Genomic DNA, 23,247 nt, shown 5'->3' on the forward strand with positions numbered 1-23,247 from the left:
TCCTTAGTGGACTTCCAGGAGTCTCTGGAGGACCTCTAGCAGTGGTCTGTTTTGAATATGCACACTGGCAGAATGCACAAGGGATCAACTTGCACTACTAGTGGCTGCACCTTTTCCATAGGCAACCGAAGACCTTATTCTCCAGCACTGTCAATTCAACATGTTTTGCCAGCATAGTCATAAGGATCAGTGGCATGGGCTATGGGGTCAAAGGAGGCCTTAGAGATAGGATAAGTCGGCAGCTGCACCATATTTTAGGGGAACAGATAGACTAGTTCCAAAACCAACAAGCCACTAGTGAGTGTACTGTTGTTTTCTAGCAAACCTTCTATCAATATTTTTCAGTCATATGCAACAGTTGCCCTTGGGATATAGATGGACCAGAGGATCCTTTGAGCTGCCACCAATGCAAAGGGCTTTGAGGAACAAAAGCAACTGCTTCATATGAACATGCAGAGACAGGAACACCCTTTGGAAGAAAAATATGACACAGACAGAGGGTAGGGTAAACAGAGGCCTCTCAAGACAATCTGTCACCATAGGCAAAACTTCAGGCCTAGGATGACAGATTTGTCCTGGCCACGCCTCTGTCATAATGGAGGGGTAGCAGACCCAAATTTCTGTGAGTGGCATTGAAACCCAGTGTGCGGGTTTGCAGTGCCACTCATTGGCCCAGCTGCCCTTCCGGCATGGTGGAGGACCAGCCAGGACAGATCTGACACTGTAGGCAGCCATCCAGAAATCTGCCATCCTATGTTCACCTCTAGCTAGAGCGGCCTCTGAGGGGAGGTTGCTGAGCTGAGCGTCTTTGTGGGAGCAAGGCTGCAGGGGATGATAGGGCAAAGTGTGAAGCCCTTTCTCTTCCTTGGTCAACAAACGCTCTTGGCCCCACCAAATATATTAGCAATATTAATGTATGCGTGTTTCTATGGTGTCCATCTCCATGGCATCTGGGCACCCCACAAATTTGGTCTAGTAATCTGAGCACTGCACTGAGAGCCAGACATTCTTGAGTTCTTTATCTAGCTTGTTCAGTGATTCTTTCTATGTCTTTTGACCAGTCAGTATGGCACTGGGGTTCTTTTCACAAACAGCCGCCATTTATTGAAGGTGCAACAAATAGTTGCATCCACTTTTTTGCACATGCAGTAAGTTGCAGGTACAAATGCTAACAGACATCTCACTGCCTATTTGCAACTGTAAATCATTGAATTAGATGGTAAACTACTAATATTTATGTTTAAGCATATGCTGTCTTGTATTATTTAACTCTGCAAAGTGTTTTGGGATGCAGCTGTAAAAACGGAAGTCAGGTTGAGGTACAACTGAAAATCAAGTCTTAATCTCTATACCTTAGCTTAGCTATCTGTATAATGGGAAGGATGATAGTTAATTGCCTGCTTCAAAAGCAGATTGTGTAGTTCAGATTTGTAAAGCACTCTGAATATGAAATAATAATAATACTTAACACTTCTAGCTCTCAAAGCTTTCCACAAAGGTGGGTCAAAGCATCATTATCCCCATTTTAGAGTTGGGGAAACTGAGGCACTGGGCTATTAAGTGAGATGCTAATGTCCACACAGTGAATTAGTGACAGAGCTGGGAAGAGCATCCAATTCTCCTGACTCCCAGCCCTGTACTTTATCAAACAGCTCTGTACAAATATGGGGAACTATGTTACCAGGCCTTTTGGGTGCCATTAGTTTATCTAATCGAAGACTCACAACAAATGCTGCAGAAAAATGCACTTAGTCAATTTGTCTGCAAGCAGTAAATGTCAGCAAAGCCTGTTCAGGGAGCCAGCCATGCACATGCACTGCCTTCGTTTGATAGCAAGTAATAACAAAAATGTGGTGTGCAAGCAAAGTGACTGCCACTTTGTAATCGAAGGGCACTTTGGAGTATTTATAAGTTCCATGGCCAGGAACATATGAATTTTTTAATAATTGCTCTGCTCATGTCCTCAGCACTGCATAATGAACTCAGCCCATTTAGAAGCCATTAATTAATCATTTATTACTGATCACACTTCACAATGGCATCCCATATCGCTCCTCTGGTAACTGTAGTAAACATGTCATGTGAACCCATAGCTTCGTACTCCAAAGCTGGGCAGATCTGCTATCTCTCTTCACTCATTACTCACCCAGAAGTGCTGCTTTGCCTCTTTATTACAGCAGCAACTCTAGAGCTCAGGGGAGCATTGATATGACCGTGATATACCTGTTTCTTAGGATTTATCATGCAGCTGTAAAGTCCCCCCTGGCTGGAGTTTGACATAGACTACATCTGCCTGGATGCAATTAAAATGTAGGACCAGGCTGAGGCCAGGCTGCATACCTGTGCAGGGACTTAAGGAGAGGCATGAATCGTCCTTGCCTAGACTCCTCCAGATATTGGGGCCAGAAGCGATTCCCCCATTCACGTCATGGTCCAGTTCAAATTTGCCATCTGGGTTTTTTAAAACTTCAGGGCCTTGTCTGAACCTTCATCAAAAACTTTACTCAATGAGCACTGGCCTCTTTTCTGTCCTAATAGCCAGTCAGTGATAATCACAGAGACTTCTACGCTGCAGCCCCTACCATCTCATCCTTCCTGTGCCTCTCAGCTCCCCTGTCACATCAAGTCTCATCCAACAACATTTTTTTCTCCTTGGTTTATGCCTTAGCACTGCTGTCTCCCTCTGTTCTAGTGCTCTCAAACAAAGGCTTTAATTATTCACCATACGACTTTAACACAACCATTTCTTGTAATTTATAGCATATGCTGTCTTGTATTATTTAACTCTGCAAAGCGTTTTGGGATACAGCTTGAGATGCAGCATGAAAGATGCAATGAATTGTCTTGTATAAAACCTTAGTCAATAAAATGAAGGACTATTAATAGCTGAATGGTTGTTGTCTTCAAGAGCTGCTAACATATCTCTCTTTCATGTTCATAACCAACCAGATATGTTTATTCTGCTGCTAAGGGGATAGGAGCTTTTAGACTTGTTTGACTGCCGTTGGTAAAATTGCTTTATTCTTTTTAGCTATCATAATATATTTGTTAATGGAGCATTAATAACTTCCATGTCATGAGTTACCTCTGCTGGACAATATAGTCCATTGAATAATCTCTAGAAGAGTCTTAATTCTATAACGGAAGCACGGAAAGTAAAACCACAGCTGCCAGCAGTTTATTCAGTTTTCATCATAATGTCATATCAGACTAAATTATTGAAGATGACTGGTAATTTACATGTCTTGTCTCCAACTAAAACAAGCTAGAGTTCCCTTCACTACATTATACTGCACTGCATTTATAAATCTAGACTTGAAATCCAACTTGTTTGCATATTATACACTGAGATGAGTGTAAAGCAAAGTTGTATTTGACAGGTGTAGAAGAATGGAAGCATTTTCCAGGGAGAAAATATAAAGATTTTATCAATATTTCATGACTGGTGCAGAATATTTATTCCAATGCCTCTTAGCCCTGTAGTTCCAATGTTCCACTTTCAGAATTTCCCAGAGATCAGAGTGTTAACTTCAGTGGAGTTACTCCTGATTTACACTAGTTTAAGTCAGAGAAGAATCATGGTTATTGATATTTATTGGTATGGACATCAAGATACACTGATCCAGACTAATATGCATCTTGAGTAACAATAAAATCTTTATGTTAATTGAAACATGAAGTTTGCATTGTATATAACATAAATTCTGAATGTTTTCTTGAGATCTATCGGGAAACCCCTACATTAGGGCTATGAAATTCAAGAATCACAGGTTTTCACTTTACCTTAATGTTCCAAAGGGATTAGTCTGTAATCCAAGATTTTAAAAAAATATATTATTCAGAGCTGAGAAATAGCTTTCACCAGACTCAGTGATAGCCCATTAGGACACACTTTTTTTGCACAGGCCAGCTTATTAGCTAACGCTGCTCCAGGTCCTTACCTACTGAGGTGGTAAATGACAGCAATGATGCAAAATTTTAGACTTAAGTGTCTAAATTAGGCACCTTTATTAAAGAGGCTTGATTTTCAGAAGTGCTAAGCACACACAATTTCCACTGAAGTTAATTGCAGATCAGGACCTCTGAAAATCAGGTCATATTTATTTAGGTGCCTAGGTGTAGTATTTTGATGCCCAGTTCTGAGCATCCCTGTTTGAAAATGTCACCCTTATTCTCATTATATGCTATTTTCAGCCAGCTATGAATCAAGTTTTTTTCCCGCTATTTAAGAATACATTCCTTCACAGAGATGTGGTGAAGAGCCTTAATTAATACCACGTGTCTGTTTCTGCATTGTTTGAATAGTGGTAAATTTGATTCCATTCTCTGGAAAATGGACCAGTTTTGCATTCATTCTCCCAGTTGCATGACAATTTGGTTAACTCCTGTTAACATCCATTCCTATTCTCAATGATTGTTCAAAACAAAGAGAACATATTACCTGAGTTCTGCCTCACCTTGATTTTGAGGTTATTTCTCTCTCTAAAGCCTGAGGGCATAACATTTAATTGACTGATCAATCCTTCATTGGCAGAGTCTTGTCAAAAGTGTTGTTGTATAATGTGTGGATTTCCAAAGTGTTGAAAATATGGGAAGATGTGAGAAAACAACTAGCATTTTTCAGGGACATTTCTAAATTTATCACTCTGTGGAATATCCCAGTATCACAAAAGAGGTAAGAGGAAAAATAGGCACAAAAAAGATTAAAATATATAAGAAAATGTATTTAACAAAATTGAGCTAAAACCTTTCACACAAGTGCAATAGGAATATAAATTAGAAATGCAGTAATTTCTTACAGTTATGGCATTCTTTACAAAATCATAAGAATTGGGGACAAATAAAACTAGATTTATCCTCAACAGAGTAAGGAAATTACAAGATAATCAAATCGCTGGTAAAAATAAGCCAAATGGGTACATTGTATGCATTTTTTTTCGACAGAACTGCAGGGCAATATTGATTATGTAAGGTTAGGTGAGGGAAAAGAAATAAGACAGCAAATTGGATTGGAAGGATAGAATACCAGCTGCTGTGAGCAGGACTAGATTCCCCCTCACAGCTAGCATCACAGTGGAAAGTTATGACCAGATGTTTTTGCCCACAGTTTTACTAAACAATGTAGACTCAAAATTCACAGCAAAATAATGGCAGGGGTACCAATTATAGGAAATCATCTTCATATCTTCTTGAAAGACCTGACGTTAGAAAATTGATGGCTAGGTCGTTATCACCAATATTGCTATTACCTTGGTGTTAAGAAAATGTCCTATTTTGCTGAAATTAAACATCGATTTAGTATTTTCATGACTGCAGCCAGTAGGCCTATTTGTCACTATGAGTGCAAGAATAAAGGCCACCTATAGAAATGTGGTTGACCAGAATAAAATAATTAAGAGAAATTGAGCTACTTAACTGCTTGCTTGAGATTAACAACTGAACTATTTGAGGAAAGAGGGACCGAATGGGATGAATTGCTAAAAAAATCATTGATATAATAATAATATTAACAGGATTTTCCAAAGCACTCAGAACTGGCAGAACTCTGTTCCCATTGCAGTCAATGGAAGTTTCACTATTTCCTCCAGTAGGAGCAGAGTTAGGCAGAGATTCAGAAGTTTGGAAAATCGTCCTACGTGTATACCTTCCGCTAGTGAGAGTCTCTATTATCTTAATACTTCCATATTCCTTTCCCTTTTATATTTGTTGCCCTACCTTTTAGGGCTTGATCCCAGCCCGCTGAAGTCCATATGTGTTTTGCCATTGGCTTCAGTGGAAGCAAGATCAGACCCTCAGTGCTCACGCAATAAAATGATTTGTGCTGTCAACAAATTGCTTATGTTTAATAAAAGGTTAGTACCTGGAAAAGTGTGTTCACTCATGCTTTATTGCTAAGGCCCTAGTTAAGCACCTCCCTAACACTAAGCATGTGAGGAAGCCCACTGAAGTTAACAGAGATATCCATGTGCTTAAAATTAAACACGTTTAAGTACCATGCTGAACAGGGGCCTGAGTTATCTAGCAAGTCACCAACTGTAAAAAGCTGATTAAAAAACTGATTAAAAAGCTAACCAAAGAGGGAAAAGAAAATTACAGAAAAATCTCCCCCTCTCTCATGTGGCTTTCAATAGGCCTGACACCAGGACTTGGATGTGAAGTCTTTCAGCCACCAGCAGAAAAAGGTTGAAACTTCTTTGTAAATGCAGATGACGCCATCGTATCGTGTTCTATGCATGCTAGGGATGCAGTCTATACTAGTGAATAGGAGTGTTGATGAGGAGCATATCTGAAGAGCTGGTGAAAGGAGTTAAACTCAGAGCTATCTGCAAATGCAATTAATTACTGAAAGTGAGTGGGGTTCAGAAAGAAAAATGGGTATTGGAAATGGAAATGTAAGAAGAAATTCTGAGCATCAGTGGAAGCAACTTCATTAAGTTCCATGGGATTACTCTTGATTCATACCTGTGTCCAGGCTGTGCGAGGTCAGAATTAGCCTTGAAGTTTGCTGAAATGCAAGTGTCAGTGTTAGAATAGAACCAGATTCCCACCCTTTAGGACCTGGGAGTTGTGTGCACTGGGACTGGAATTTTGATGCCTCTCTCTATAATAGGCTTCATCTAGAACTCGGAATCCAAATAACAGCTGAGCACACTTGAGGAATGTTTAGATCCAAATTTCACTGCTTGGGTTTATGTCTATTGAATATTCTATACACAGCTAGGAAGCACAGCTGATTAGAAAATGAGGGTAGGGTGAGGTTTCTGTGGAATATTTCAAATTTTTGGCAAAAAGCTCCCAACCTGAAATATTTCACCTAACAAAAGGAACCATTTAGATACCAAAATGTCTCTATAATGCATCATGGGAGTTATGGATCAGGTGCCTCATGGTCCAATTCTTCTTTATTGGCTGGGCTCCCTGGTCAGATTACATCTCTCATGATGCATCATGAGCACCCCTCTTGCTAAGGGCAAGTGATGCATCATGAGAGATGAAGTCCAGTTGATCTGTCCAGCTCATAGAGGAGAATGGAGAGATGAGGCAGCTGAATTGCAACTCTCTTCAAGACCCAGGGTGGCATATCCAGATAGAAATTTTCTGGTTTGGGCAGAAATATTCTCTAGTCATGCTGAAAGCCTGCTCTTGCCATGTCTTTAGTATTTCGAGAATATGCCTTTTTCTCTCTCACTTTCACTAATCTTCTTGTTCCTGCTCTTGTTATCACCTGCCTTGAGTGCTGTAATTTTCTTCAGCAGCAATTGGCATTTCTGCTTCTTCTCTTAAACCACTCAATTTTTGCACATTTCTCAGATGTCTCTGTCACATACTCAAGGTACAATCCAGACTAATGGGTAGCTGTCCCCCCCTTCCCTCTAACCTGGGGTGCCCTTTACACTGCTTTGCTGCTGAAGCCTCCAGTCCTGGACTGCTCACAAGCAGCCTCCGGCATGTAAGTCACTCTCAGCATGTCTGTGTGTATGCTGCAGTCAGCCAGCCACACCTTGGCTCTCACCAGCCTTGTTTATACTGCAGGATGACCCCAATACACTCCCAGTCTTAGATTTTCCCCCAGAAGTGTATATCCTGTACTGCCCAGCCCACTCCTGGACAATACATATTGATATAAAGTCCATCATTTCATTAATAGAAATGATATGCCCCAAACAGTTTCCCAGACACTTCAATTCAAACACACCTGTTTGGGTAAAACAATAAAATGAGTTTATTAACTACAGAGAGATAGGTTTTGAGTGAATACAAGTAATGAGGCATAAACATCAGAAATGGTTACAAGTAAAATACAGATAAAAAGCAACTAGTGCCTAATTTAACAAACTATGATAATTCCAAGCAAGGTTTTCTCACCACAAACTTTCACATATTACTGGCCAGACTCAGGTCAGGAATCCCTCCCCAGTCCAAAACTGCTTCCATTGTCATTCAGGTGCCGTAAATGTGGTGGGCAGAGAAGAGTAGGGTGCACTTGAGGTGTCTCCCCTTTCTTTTTATAGTCCTCTCCCCCTTCGAGAAACATCTTCAGCTGCGAGGATGGTGACAGTCAGTCTGTGTAGATGGGAACTCCCATGCTGTTCCTTCACTAAAATGTAGATTTTTTTGTCCACATCCCCTTTCATGCCAAAGAATGGCCATTTAGCAGGTAATGGTCCATTGGCCTTGTTTATAGCTGATTGAGGTGTCAGCTTGCCCTTTGTCTCTGAGAAATTAGTTTAGCCACTCCCCAGACTTAATACAAGTTCATAATACAGAGGAATCTTATAACTTTACATGCAATGTTGCCACACATATTTTACAAGGACAAATTACGAGTTTTCAAATGATACCTCACCAGGCATACTTTGTACAAAGATTATTACAATAGTGTGCAAGGGATGAATACCGGGGTGCAGTCTGTCACAGTCTCCCCAATGCATCTTCCGTTTTCCTGGCTATCAATTCAGCTCCACACTCCTTTCACTTACACCTGCTCTACACTAGTGTAACACGATTGTCTTTGGTGAAATCACTTTGGGTTTATACTGGTGTGAGGGAGATCTAAGTCAGGCTCCAAATTTAAGATTCTACTTCCAGCTTTTTCTACCTTCCATGTGACTACCTTGACCCATCTCCAATAAGCTTATATATTGCCTCTCATCCTTCCCACTCTCGCACCTGAGACATTTGGGGATCCCCTTTTACTTGTTTTGCGTCCTCTGTTTTCCCCACTTCAGTGGTGGACTAAATTTCAACATTGATTCATTCTACTGTGTCTTGGCCTTTCTTTACTTTCTTCTAAGATCTCACCTTAATGGTCCCGATTCTGCTCTCAGTTACATTTCCGCTGGTGGTACTCAATGCCGCTGAGGTACTCAATGCCTTTTTTGCCTCTGTCTTCACAGACAAAGTCAGCTCCCAGACTGCTGCACTGGGCGGCACAGTATGGGAAGGAGGTGAACATCCCGCAGTGCTGAAGGAACAGGTCCAAGACTATTTAGAAAGATTGGACATACACAAGTCCATGGGGCCAGATGCAATGCACCCGAGGGTGCTGAGGGAGTTGGCTGATGTGATTTCAGAGCCATTGGCTATTATCTTTGAAAGCTCATGGCAATTGGGGGAGGTCCCTGATGACTGGAAAAAAGCAAATATAGTGCCCATCTTTAAGAAAGGGAGGAAAGAGGAGCCAGGGAACTACAGGCCGGTCAGCCTCACCTCGATCCCTGGAAAAATCATGGATCAGGTCCTCAAGAAATCCATTTTAAGGCACTTGGAAGAGAGGAAGGTGATCAGGAACAGTCAACATGGATTCACAAAGGGAAAGTCATGCCTGACCAATCTGATTGCTTTCTATGAAGAGGTGACTGTCTCTGTGGATGTAGGGAAGGCGGTAGACGTGATATATCTTGACTTTAGGAAATCTTTTCATATGGTCTCCCACAGTATTCTTATCAGCAAGTTAAAAAAGGATGTGTTGGATGAATGGACTATAAAATGGATAGAGAACTGGCTAGAGCATAGGGCTCAATGAGTAGTGATCAATGGCTCCATGTCTAGCTGACAGCTGGCCACAAGTGGAGTGCCCCAGGGGTCGGTCCTGGGGCCGGTTTTGTTCAACATCTTCATTAATGATCTGGAGGATGGGGTAGATTGCACCCTCAGCAAGTTTGCAGATGACACTAAGATGGGGGGAGTGGTAGATACCCTGGAAGGTAGGGATAGGGTACAGAAGGACCTAAACAAACTGGAGGATTGGGCCAAAAGAAATCTGATGAGGTTCAACAAGGACAAGTGCAGAGTCCTGCACTTAGGACGGAAGAATCCCATGCACAGCTACAGACTGGGGACCGATGAGCTAGGCAGCAGTTCTGCAGAAAAGGACCTGGGGGTAACAGTGGATAAGAAGCTGGATATGAGCCAGCAGTGTGCTCTGGTTGCCAAGAAGGCTAATAGCATATTGGGCTGCATTAGGAGGAGCATTGCCAGCAGATCGCGGGAAGTGATTATTCCCCTCTATTCGGCATTGGTGAGGCCACATTTGGAGTATTGTGTCCAGTTTTGGGCCCCCCACTACAAAAAGGATGTGGAGAAGTTGGAGAGAGTCCAGCGGAGGGCAACAAAAATGATTAGGGGGCTGGAGCACAAGATGTATGAGGAGAGGCTGAAGGAACTAGGCTTGTTTAGCCTGCAGAAGAGAAGAATGAGGGGGGATTTGATAGCATCCTTTAACTAGCTGGAAGGGGGTTCCAGGGAGGATGGAGCTAGGCTGTTCTCAGTGGTGGCAGATGACAGAACAAGGAGCAACGGTCTCAAGTTACAGGGGGGCAGGTCTAGGTTGGACATTAGGAAAAAGTTTTTCACTAGGAAAGTGGTGAAGCACTGGAAAGGGTTACCTAGGGAGGTGGTGGAATCTCCATCTTTAGAGGTTTTTAAGCTGCGGCTTGACAAAACCCTCGCTGGGATTATTTAGTTGAGGTTAGTCCTGCTTTGAGCAGGGGATTGGACTAGATGACCTCCTGAGGTCCCTTCCAATTCTATGATTCTATGGTGTACCTTCTTGACTTTTATGGAGCCACTCCAGATTTACAATGGCATAATTGAAATTAGAGAGTGGCTATTTATGTCTTTAATAAACTTTTTGTTCCACTCTTTTTATTATTCATGAGTCAGATTCTCAGCTGGTGTAAATGGACATAGCTACACTGAATTCAAGGGAGCTTTTTCCCTTGCCGCCACCGTGGAACTGAGCCTATATTTCTTATCTCTCCTTTGCAAATGTACCCAGGAATGTGTCCTTTTATTTATTTATTCATTATTTTTTTTGCTTGACTTTTCTGTACTTTGTTTTCATATATTGTGCCTCTTTAAAAGAGAACTAAAGCATTTTGCAAAATGACTTTTATTGGGCCAATAAGCCAGGACACCAGCTGGTGATATGATTTCTCTGTGATGCAGACACCTGTTCAGTAAGACCTGGACTGATACCATCATGTCTTTGTACACAGGTTATCAAAGAGCAATCAGATGGTAACAACTTTGTCCTTACTGCCAACCAGGATTGGATTAAAACCAGTGATCTAGTGGTGAAAGTTTCTTTAGCTCATTACCAATCCCCAGAGCCTCAAAGGTACTTAGGCACTTAACCCCCACTGAAATTAATGGAAGCTAGGCTCCTAAATACTTCTGAGCTTCTGGGCCCTAGTCCTTATAAGTTTGCCTTTCAGAAATGTTTTAGTTCCAGAACCTGTATGAGAAGCATTTCTGCAGGTTTATTTCTGTCTAAGGACTTCTCTGGCCCCTGTTGTCACAGTATCTGAACCTCTCTCAATCATTCATGGATTTTTATCCTCAGAACACCCCTGTGAGGTTAGGAAGTGCTGCTGTTCCCATTTTATAGATGGGGAACTGAGACGCAGAAAGACTAAGCAATGTGTCTAGAGCACATGAGAAGTCTGTAGCAGAGCTGGAAATTGAAAATGAGCCTCCTGAGCCCCAGAAGTCCATCCTTCCTCCCATAAAAAGTTACATTGTGAGGAAAGGTGGTGTGAGGAAAGGTCACTAGGAGGGTGATGAAGCACTGCAATGGGTTACCCAGGGAAGTGGTGGAATCTCCATCCTTAGAGATTTTTAAGGCGCGGCTTGACAAAGCCCTGGCTGGGATGATTTAGTTGGGGTTGGTGCTGCTTTGAGCAGGGTGTTGGACTAGATGACCTCCTGAGGTCCCTTCCAAACCTAATCTTCTATGATTCTATGAAAGATGCAACCAATTAACGGGCACCACTAGGCTTAGTCACATGTGTTTTGTCAACCTTGCTCACCATGAGCAATAGCTGCTGAAGTATTCACCCGGCTGTAATCCAAAGTGGCACCTTTTCCATTGTCTGAGACTTTTCTCTCCCTGTTCAGCTGAAAATAAAAAGAATAAGAGAAATGTGATTGCTGCTTCCCATCATGCTCAGGTTGTGACTGGTTTCACTTGCGTTTGGGGAACTTGGCTTTTTGTTTCAGGAAGGCACAGCCAGGTGGGTGGTGAAGGAGGAAGAAGATGGATCAGGATTGGCTAGGATTGTTCCATCCGCAGGCTGCTTTCTGAAAACAGAATATATATCCGTATATATTTTAAGTGGCTCATTGAATGGAAGAGCAAGCTGCATCATCAGCTACTTGCAGCTGACCTTCTGCTCACTTTTTCCCATGAATATTACCAAGTGCTCTTTTGTACTTTGTGTAGCTTGTCAAGGACTTTTTATTATTACACACAATTAGCACTGTATGGTTTTATACAAATAAAATAAATAAACCACTGAAGCTAGTAGAACATGCTTTGCTTAATTCCTCAGTGTCCAGCCTTCCATAGCATGAAGCCTATATTGGCACCAAGCAGTTGGCATATTGGAAACCATTTAGCATGAAGTGGTTAACGTACATGCAAGGTGTTTCCAGTGTGAGACCTGAAATGGAGAATACCTCTTCCGTTAGTAGGAGGGCTTTATTATGAGTCAATGAAGAGTTTGTAGATGACATGCAGCTACCACTGCTCAGCTGCTCCAAACAGTTCCCTTTGGCCCGATCAATTGCTGAGCAGATTCATCACCTGAAGTCTTTGTTTGCTGCTAGAGCTGGGCAAAATGTTGGGACTTAACATTTTTCATAGCAAAATGCAGATTTGAGTCAATCAAAACATTTTGTGAATTTGTGTTACATTTCAAAATTGTTTTGGCTGAAAAAAGTTCTGAAAAGATCAAAACGTTCAGATTTTTTATTCCTCCTGGAAGACTGACTCTCGGGGCTAGTTCTGATAACATAGAACCTTGGTTTAGAAGTTGTTTTTGCAGGTTGCAAGACACTTTCTGTTTGGAATCTAACATTGTCTCCCAGTTGCTATGAGGTACCTATTTGCCATTATTGTCATAGTATTTCTTATGTCCTAGTTTCCTGGGATGTAGCTCTTTTGTTACCATTTCTATACATACTGCCATGGGCTCAGGAAGCCTGTTAGATGCTGGCACTAGAGTCTTTGTCTCTCTGCCCATGAACTAGTGATCCTAATACAGCATTGGTAGGTATTTTGTGATTTGCGGTCCTTGAAACCCCTAGGGGATTTTATCAAGTTCTTTGTTATTTGAACTGACAGCTCAGCTTACCTATCTGACTGACATACCAAACACTTGGTGGGGGTGGTGGAATGGATAACTCAAAAAAGTTTGTTGTACCGTGTCATGAAATGTCATCCCTGGGTGGACCAAAGTATCCCTTAAGTTTTTGCATGACATTACCTAGCAGTTTGCAGTTCTCTTCATGGCCCAACTGTGCCTCTGGGCCTGCTACAACGTTGCAGCATGGACAATTTAATCTTCTCCGGTTTTTCTTTGGTATCACTAGCTTCCAGAGAATGTTGGATGATCTGCAGCCACCTCCCTGGGTTCTCTCTGACTCCCTTCCACACTGGGATTCATGTGACTTAATTTGCCAAAGATTAAATATTCTTCTTACACCATGTATAATAAAGGTGAGACACAAAAAGAGTGCTGATAAGAAACTAGTCTTTATTTCCTCTCCTCCATCACACGTTTTAGATTTAGGCTTTTAGAGGCCTAAATTCCATTGACTATCAATGAGATTTTGGCTCCTAAGTTCCTAAAACCCTTTTGAAAATGAGATTTAGGCTCCTAAACCAGTTAGGCATTGCGGCACTGAACACAGCAATGCCTAAATACCTTGAAACATCTGAGCCTTAGAGTAGTGTTTGCCAAAGTGTGGGTGATCCCACCTGTGCAGGCATGTAGGACAAGCCAGGGGGACACAGACAAGCCTCTCGTTTGTTCTCTAGAATTTCTATTTTCACTCTTTTTAAATGTAAGTGTCTAGCTGTTATGGTTGTGAGGACAAGTGAACCAAGCGTAACTGATGCAGAGACATCTGTGTGAGTTTGCAGAAAGCCTGAACAATAGCTCTGACATTTGCCCTCAGTTAGATTAAACTCACATGCTCAGTGTGGTCGTTTGCTCTTTACACAATGTACACAATATGTAGGAGCAACACAGTCACAGTGGGGTTAAAAATTACCCAGTTTACTAAGTATATAGAACATCAAAGCCTAGGTACACATGTGCATTGCTGCTCTGGCAGACTTCTGGTGGCTTCTGAAACACAGAAGATAGTGAGGGTCACTAGAGGGTTTACAAACTATTTAAAGGGATAATACCCTATTCCCACACACTACACCCAGTGATGATTTAAACGGCACCATTGTGTATCTATTTCACTACTCATCAAAGCATGTAAGAAAGGAGAGAAAGTATCATATTGCAAAGACCTGACCCAGTGCTTCCCCATCTTGGGAGTGTGAAGGACTAATTGAGGGAGGAAAGCATGGCAGATGCATGAATTAACCTGTGTAGGTCTTTAATCAACATACAGTGGAAATAAAGGGAAGGCATGATTGGTTTCATTTTTCTGACAGGGAGCTCATCCTTCAAAACTTTGGGAAGGACCACTGAATGGAATGAGTAAAATCAGGCCTCTTGTGAAGGCTACCTTTAAACCTGAAGTCAGGTTTGAGTTAGTGAAATAATTTCTTTTCTTTAGCTCTCCCTTTGCACTGTGTTTCTTTGTATAACACATAAAGCCTTTTGAAGTGCCGGGCTCCTGATTCCCACATGTTGTTTAAACAATGTTATTGCAATCAGTCCTCTCTCTACCTCTGAAAAAGTTCAGCACTTATTTCCAGCCATGAAGGAGAGAGACTGATGCTATATTTATAGCATCTCACATACACACACACAAGAAAGAAAGAAAGAAAGAGCAAGCAAGGCTGAGAGGAAGAGAACTTGAAGGGAAACAGAATGCTTCATGTGAGAACAATAAGTGACTGACTTCCCAGTTCTCAGTGTTCTCAGTCTCTAGAAGCATCACGTTTCATCATTGTACCAGGGAGTGTCCAAGAGATGTGTCTGTCTCGTGGTGTCCGCACATGCAAACCTTTGTCAGTCAAGGAGCTCGGTGGTTCTTCAGTATTCTTGAAGAAGCAGGGGTTTTCAGGTTTCAGTGAAATACTTTTGTTTGACTCAACAATTTAATAGATAGAATCATATTCAATGTCTAACTTGGAGAATGCCCAATTTCTGAGTTTCTTCATCTTTCTTTAGCCTACTTCCTGCTAGATACCTGTAGTGTCCATAGGCTGGCACTATGCCACAGATGCAATGATTCTAACATAAAGACTTTCTCCTCTCCACATCTGAGTTCAAACCCCAGCTCATTCTGTGTTTTTCTTGAGAGCCCTCAAGAATGGTTTGGTTGCTCTTATAACACCCTAGGGAGTGCCAGAAGTCTCAGAGACGGTGAAGTAAACTGCCCCTCAGTTGGCCACAAATTCCACAGTTATGAAACTATTACGATCTAAAGACCTGTTACGTTCAAATCCAACCCAAAGGTAAAATTCAGCATCTGATTGGTTTTAGGTCTTTCTCTTTAATGAGCCCACATTAAACTGGGCACCAGCAATAACCTCAGTCAAACAAACACACATCAATATGGATGTGGCAGCTGAAATCCCTCAGGGCCAATCCCTCCAGGATATTGAGGAACTGAGCCCATTTCACAGTTTTCACCTCAGAAATTGGGACCCTCAGTTCAGGTTTTAAAATATACACATTTTTAGAGTTTGTAGGGTTTAGAATTTAAAATAGAGAGAGAGGGCTGTATTCTGCTGTCATGTTGCTCTTACACCCCAGGAGGCAAACGAGGAAGAAAATTGTAACTCCTTACTTTGTGATTTCTTAGTCCCTACTAACTCTTCCCCATGCAGGGATGTTCATTAATAGGAATTTTTCCACCTTGCCTTTCTGGTAGCTGCCTTCTTAAATTTGAAAGCAGCTGAAGACCTAAAGTAGCCATTTTGTAACTGGCTGCTGCTTATTGCATTGCCCTCCCTTTCAGCAGGTGAGAACTCTTAATTCCTGCTGTGATTTTGCCAACTTTTTTCCTTTCTTATTCCTGAGGCGATAACATATTCTCACAGCCTAAACTCTGCATTGGAATCAATGAGGTTACTCTGGATTTACATTGGTATATTTAAGGTTAGGCCACTTCCATTATACTGTTTTCAGTCTGCTGAAGACAATGGGAATTTTACTTTCACAGCAGTAAGATTTCATGAGTAGATTTTCATTCTGTGTGGTGAATTAAATGCTAATAAAGAGTAATAAGTATTGGGGAGGGGAAATAATGAATATGAACAAAATATTAATGTATTAATGTATTTTAATGGCCTCTTAATTTGTATTATTGGAATATATAATAAATTCTCTTTCAAGGTCTGCTCAGTACTGCAAACAGAGGGGAGAGTTTTTCTTTTCTATATGCCTAATTAAATGTGCTGTGCCTGATTCTTCACTCCGTTATGCTGGTGTAACTCCACTGAGTCAGCGAAGAGTAAAATTGGGATAATACAATAGCTAGTCAGGCCTGCTAAGTAGCACTAAGGAAGCCAACAAAGTTACTCCAGAGTTATTCCAGTGTAACTGAGATCAGAATCTGCTTTTTAGCCTACAAAATAGGACCCGTATACAGTACTTTCTTGGTTAGCTGGCATGCTGTGTTTCATGTGTATATTTGTTATCAAGCCATTTCATCAAGATCAGATTTTTTTTAACACTATGTTTTTCCCTACAACCCAAAATTCCCCTGGATTTTCTCAGGCTTGTTAGCAATTTACATCTCATTATTTCTTTTTTTGACTTAACCTTAGTGGAAGATGTTTCATTCCCAAGCCATTGTGGCAACCATCTGATATGCTGATGCATCCTCCAGCTCTCACTGCTTCTGCCTCTCCTTGTTAGCAGGTTTCAAACCTAAACTTTCCACCTTCTTCCTTAGCAACGCACAGGATGCTTTGAAAGCTGTTGACAATTTTATCATCTTCTTTTGGCTCCATTCTTTTGCATTGCTTAGCACAGCTGTCCCAGAAGAGTGACTGTGAATGTAATTATAGAAACCACATGAGCAGTGTGAGATGGGTTGGGTGTTTTGTATTTTTCCTTGATGTTTTTCCTTCTGTGCAAAATCCACCTTTGCTGGAGGTCAAATACCCGACTATTCTGCTGCTATTGTGCTTCAACAATGAACATCTCCATCCTTTTCTTTTGAATATGCACGTGGCACTTAATGCCCTAGCACCATGCACATACACAGTTCTTGTATTTCTGGGTATTTAAAGGGACAGTGGGTGATATAGGTCTGAAATGAAAGCTGTGCAGTTGGGCCAATCCTGGTGTAGTAATCTACTCTTAAGGTTGGGAGCATTTGAATTGACATCTCTGCTCTGCCTTCAACTCCTCTGGTGGCTTGGAGCAAGTCTTGTTTTTACTTCATTGGGTGCAATACAGAGATGTGTCCCTAGGAAATCACCGTTGTTTTCCTTTGGAATTTGACTGCTCAGATAACGGTCATCATCAGGGGTCAAATCCAGGACCTTCAGCACCAAAAGCACAGATCTATACCATTTCAACTAAAGGAGAACCCCTTAAACTTGTGAATGAGTAGCAGGCTGTTATAACTGTCTGGGCCAGCCATTAGAAGGAGAGATGACCACATGCCCTAAGCCTATGTGTTGTATACCATTAGGATGCTCTGGCCTTTGACTGATATGTCTGATAACAAGCCTTGCAGGGATTGTGATCCCATGTTAACTTTTTATTAGGTTCTGCAGCATCAAGAGGACATCTCACTTTACTGAAGCTACTATGCAGGAATCAGGCTGCTTCTGGGCTCTCAGGTCAGGAGTGATGGATTTGAGGGTCTCTGTGACTGCTATAGAGGTGGTTTGAGGGTCGTCATGTGGAGGGAATTTGGATGAGAGTGAAAAAAAATTCCCTTTGTGAGTTTGGTTTTGGGCTAGGACCCAGACTTCAGGTGTGTTTGGATCTGAGGGTGCCAGTTTGGCTCATAGAGAGACTAATCTCTTTTAACTTTCTCTGTGATTTCCTCTCCCCACCTGAGTGACCTGAGAGGGGGGAATGCCTTGTTCCTGTGATGAGGAACCACAACCCTTTCCACCTGTGCAAGCAATGTGACAATCTGCAGTTAGCTGCAAGTCCTTGAGCTTCCTATGCAAAGGGAGAGGTGGACACTTGGCCTGGGTGACATCTCATTCAAGTCGGAATTAGTCCTCCAAAACTATCTGGAAGCTCGGGAAGCAATCATTATGTCCTAGATCAACTGTTAAGGCAATTTTCAATTTCTCTGCTTTGTCTCCACAGACACAATTACTGTGATAGACAAAGAGGCGCTTCAAGAGAAGGTGGGGAGGTGAGCCAAGGTCTTCTGACCTTAGATCTCCCTTTCTTTATGTGGGAGCTCTCGTCCCTCAGTTGTGCCACATGGTAACTGCAGGAAATAGATAGAAGGGATAGAATGTTTTTGGAACCTCAGTTTTTGCAAAGAGAAAGAATGTTACAGGATGATCAGCCCCAAGACAGAATTCTTTGGTGACCTGATTTTGGGGCGTGATCACACTTCTGCAGCTTGATCTCTGAGACCATAAAATCTTACCCAGTAAACAGACATGCTGTTGATTTGTGACTCATCATGAGGTAGGGAGGAGGCAAGCAACTGTTTAGCTACTGGCTCTATGTAATGCATGTACAATCCCATGCTGGCTCAGTGGCTAGCTGCATACTACCGAATGAAGGGATCTTGGTCTCAGATCTTTGCTATCCGAATTAGCAAGGTCTACAAGTGCAGCAGAGACAGTAGCATACTTAGCTCTAAGAAAAGGGGGAACCTGCTGTTTCTTTGATATGTTGTTGCCCTAGATGGAGCACTGAAAAAAGGGACCTCAACAAGTGAAATGGATCAAGCTATTCCTCCTCACATCCCAACTCTGGGGGAATCTGAATTCAAACTTCACAACGTCGGTCTTTCTCTAGAATGTGACCAACAGGAACCCAGGTTCTGAATACCCCAAACACTGGAGATGTTGATTTTCAGGTTGAAATCTTAGTCTGAATGCCGGTGCCCTAGCTCCTATCTAATCAGAAGTGACATTGGCTGAGCCCTGACAGGGTAGGTTCTTAGTGACACAAGAAATGTGTACAGGTGAGAGGCAAGCTACCCTGAGAGAGGAAGCCACCTTGCATGAAGGTTGGACCCAAACCATCTCCTTGCCATCCCAATTGGCCAGAGCCTGGATTTTCATTATCAAGGTGCCCCTGTCCAAGGGATCCCAGTCTGATGGGGAGGAGATGATGTATCGTAGGCTCAGGAGTAACATAAGAAGAGGTCTCTAATGGGGGAACTTAGAGCTGGAAGGCTGAAAGTGGAAGTAGCCAAAAATGGCAAATAAGAAGGAAGAAAATTGCACATACCGTGACCAAGAGGTGTGGCTCTTGGGCCCAGTGCAGACAACAGACATCCTCCTCTTCTAAATAGAGGCACAGCACATTCCTATTCCAAGGCGCAGCATGGAATGCTCCATCTTCACCTGACCAGCCATGCTGGGACTTGTCGCCTCCACAGGCTGTATTTCCATATCAAAGATAAAGGTGGATACAATCCACTCCAGTCTAAGGATGGGGGAGAGGAGCCACTTCTAATATCCATTGTCCAACTGCCTTATGAAATCAGCCATTGAGGCAGTAAAGGGAGAGACAATCATGGGCTGGAGGCTTAGGGCTTGATCGTGTTAGGGGAGGGGTGTCCTGGAAGTTGAGGACTCTGAGCACCTCACAGGATCAGGCTCAAAAAGAAAAGGAAGCAGGGGTCAGGGGCACATTGCATGGAAGCTGAAAATGGAAAGGATTCATTGCTGCTGCATTAAGGGTTGAACAAACAAATTTCATTGAGAGCCCCTCAAGTGATGGAAACAACCTGAAGCCATGGCAATAGGCTGTAGTATCAGCCTTGGAGGGTCCTTGATTGGCTACTTACGTGCACACATCTGTGGGAGGTGTAGGAAGAATCAGGGGTTTAAAGAGGAGGCATTGCAGGGTCTCCCCTCCATGTTGTGACAATTCCAGCACTGGGAGGCTTGGAAGAAAAAAGATGAGTTTGGATTTTAAATGACTGAAACAGCCAGCAAAATCCATCCTTGCAAGTGTCTTAAAACCCCACCCTTTAAATAAATGCAAGCCTGAGTGTATCTGTCTCTCAGCATGCAGGGGTTTGTCATCCTCTACAAATGAGGAGCTAGACCTTCCTTTGGGGAGCTTCAAACAAATTTGGCAGAGTTGCACAAAACAAGGTGGGGGTGTTGCTTATCAGTTTTGGTTGTGGAAAAAGGGTGTGGGGTTTAGAGACAGTAACTAAGCAGTGATCCTATGATCTTTCCTCTTCTTCCATCCCCACTACATGAAAGATACTTCAAACTTGCTGAATCATTCTCAGGGCATGTCTACACTGCCATGGTGGCAGGCATCAATGCAGCAGCATCGATTGAATGGGTTTGTGTAGATCCACTCAGTCGATGGAAGAGCGCACTCCCGTCAACTCAATTGGTCCACCTCTCCAAAAGGCAGCATCACGAAGATGCCGCACTGCATAGATGTCAGTATGTTGACATGAGATACACAAGTTGTGTTATGTAACTAGCATATCTCATGTTGACCCAGTGTGGCAGTGTAGATCAAGCCTCATTCATCTCTAAGAGCACCTGAAAATTTCATAAGATCATAGGAGAAGCTGGTTCCCTAGGCCCAAAATAGAAGATAGACTGCTTCCAACAGACTCCAGTACATGATGCTTCTGAGTATGGTTAAGCCATTTCAGAATGCATCTAACCCTTTGAGTAATGCTGTACATGAAGCATAGGGAGAAGACTTCCTGATCCCTGATCGGCTGCTCATATTCATAGACTCTCAGGTCAGAAGGGATCATTGTGATCATTTAGTCTGACTTCCCGTATGCCACAGGCCATAGAACTTCCCCAAAATAATTCCTAGAGCAGATCTATTAGAAAAACATTCAATCTTGATTTTAAAGTTGTCAGTGATAGAGAACGCATCACAACTCTTGGGAAGTAGTTTCAATGGGTAATTAATTACCCACACTGTTAAAAATGTAGGCCTTATTTCCAGCCTGATTTTGTCTAGCTTCAACTTCCAGCCATTGAATCATGTTATATCTTTCTCTGATACATTGAAGAGCCATTATTAAATATTTGTTCCTCATGTAGATACTTATAGACTGTAATCAGGTCACCCTTAACGTTCTCTTTATTAATCTATATAGACTGAGCTTGTTGAATCTGTCACTATAAAACAGATTTTCTAATCCTTTTATCATTCTTGTCGCTCTTCTCCAAACCCTCTCCAGTTTTTCAACGTCCTTCTTGAATTGTGGGTATCAGAACTGAACAGAGTATTCCAGCAGCAGTTGGACTAGTGCCAAATATAGAAGTAAAATAAACTCTCTTCTCCTACTCAAGATGCCCCCGTTTACACATCTCAGGCTCGCATTAACGCTATTGGCTACAGCAACACACTGGGAGCTCATGTTCAATTGGGATCACCCACCATGATCCCCAAATCAGTTCCAGAGTTAAAATAGTTGTGATTAATCAGTTTTAATCACACTGTTAAACAATAGAATACCACTTTAAATGTATTATAAATATTTTCAATGTTTTTCTACATTTACAAATTGATTTGAATTACAACACAGAATACAAAGTGTACAGTGCTCACTTTATATTATTTTTTATTACAAATATTTGCACTGTAAAAAAGAATAGTGCAATCTACAAGTTGAAGCATGAAGGGGCATACAAATGTTTAGCACATCTGACAGGTAAATACCTTGCAACGCCAGCTACAACAGTGCCATGTGAATGCCTGTTGTCACTGTCAGGTGACATTGTAAATAATATGTGGGCAGCATTATCTCCCGTAAATGAAAAACAAACTTGTTTGTCCTAGCAATTGGCTGAACAAGAAGTAGGTCTGAGTTGACTTGTAGGCTCTAAAGTTTTATATTGTTTTATTTTTGAGTGCAGTTATGTGAATAAAATAATTCCACATTTGTAAGTAGCATTTTCACAATAAAGAGATTGCACCACGGTACTTGTATGAGGTGAATTGATAAATACTATTTCTTTTGTTTATCTTTTTATAGTGCAAATATATGTAATAAAAGAATATAAACTGAGCACTGTACACTTTGTATTCTGTGTAATAATAGAAATCAGTAGATTTGAAAATGTAGAAAAACATCCAAAAATATTTGTAATAAATTTAAATTGGCATTCTATTTTTGTTATACAGTGCGATTAAAACTGATAAATCATGACTATTTTTTAAATCTAGTTAATTTGTTTTGTGTTAATCGCTTCAATTAACTGCAATTGACAGCCCTAATTAAAATGCATATTGTTCCCTTGTACTCAGTTTACCAAGTGATCCAGATTGCTCTGAATTAGTGAGTGGCTTGTCCTCTTCGTTATTTACTACTCCACCAATTTTTGTGTCATCTGCAAATTTTATCAGTGATGATTTTGTTTTCTTTCGGGTCATCGATAAAAATATTAAATAGCATGGGGCCAATATTGATTCTTGTGGAACCCCACTGGACACACACCATCTTGATGATGATTCCCCATTTAAAAATACATTTTGACACTGATCACTTAGCCAGTTTTTAATCCATTTAATGTGTGCCATGTTAATTTTATATTCTAGTTTTTTAATCAAAATGCCATGCTGTACTGAAGAATGAGAAACGATCATCTTTATCTGGCTTGCACAGCTCAAGTGGTCTTAAGAATCCATCCTTGTTGAAAGCTTAGCTATCACATTTGTCTCAACAGCTTCCTGAAGCACTGAGTCCCACAGGTCAATCACGCAGGTGAACTTCCCATATCTTGGAAGCCACCTCTCAACTGATATTGAGGAAGAAGAAATCCAGTACTGATTAAAATGTGCAAGCTGAGCTTATGATCATCTGAGAAAGAGGGTGTTTGAAGGTTACGACATCAGAACCAAAACCAAACTCGTGGACTATAAAGCTGTTGTGATCCCCACCCTACAGTATAGGGCAGAAACATGGACAACCCACAGGAGACATCTTAAGGTGCTGGAGAAGTGTCATCAACACTGTATGCATAAGATTCTCTGAATCAAATGGGATGATAGACACACTAATATCTACATCCTCTCACAAGCCAATCAAGGCGAAGTTTATTTATCATCAACTTCGCTGGGCAGTCCATGTTGTCCAGATGCCTGATTCCAGACTGTCAAAAAAAGTCTTCTACTC

This window comes from Emydura macquarii, unplaced genomic scaffold (assembly GCF_026122565.2).
Source record: "Emydura macquarii macquarii isolate MOO-44397 ecotype Brisbane River unplaced genomic scaffold, CSIRO-AGI_Emac_v2 contig_2676, whole genome shotgun sequence".
Taxonomy (NCBI): Eukaryota; Metazoa; Chordata; order Testudines; family Chelidae; genus Emydura; species Emydura macquarii.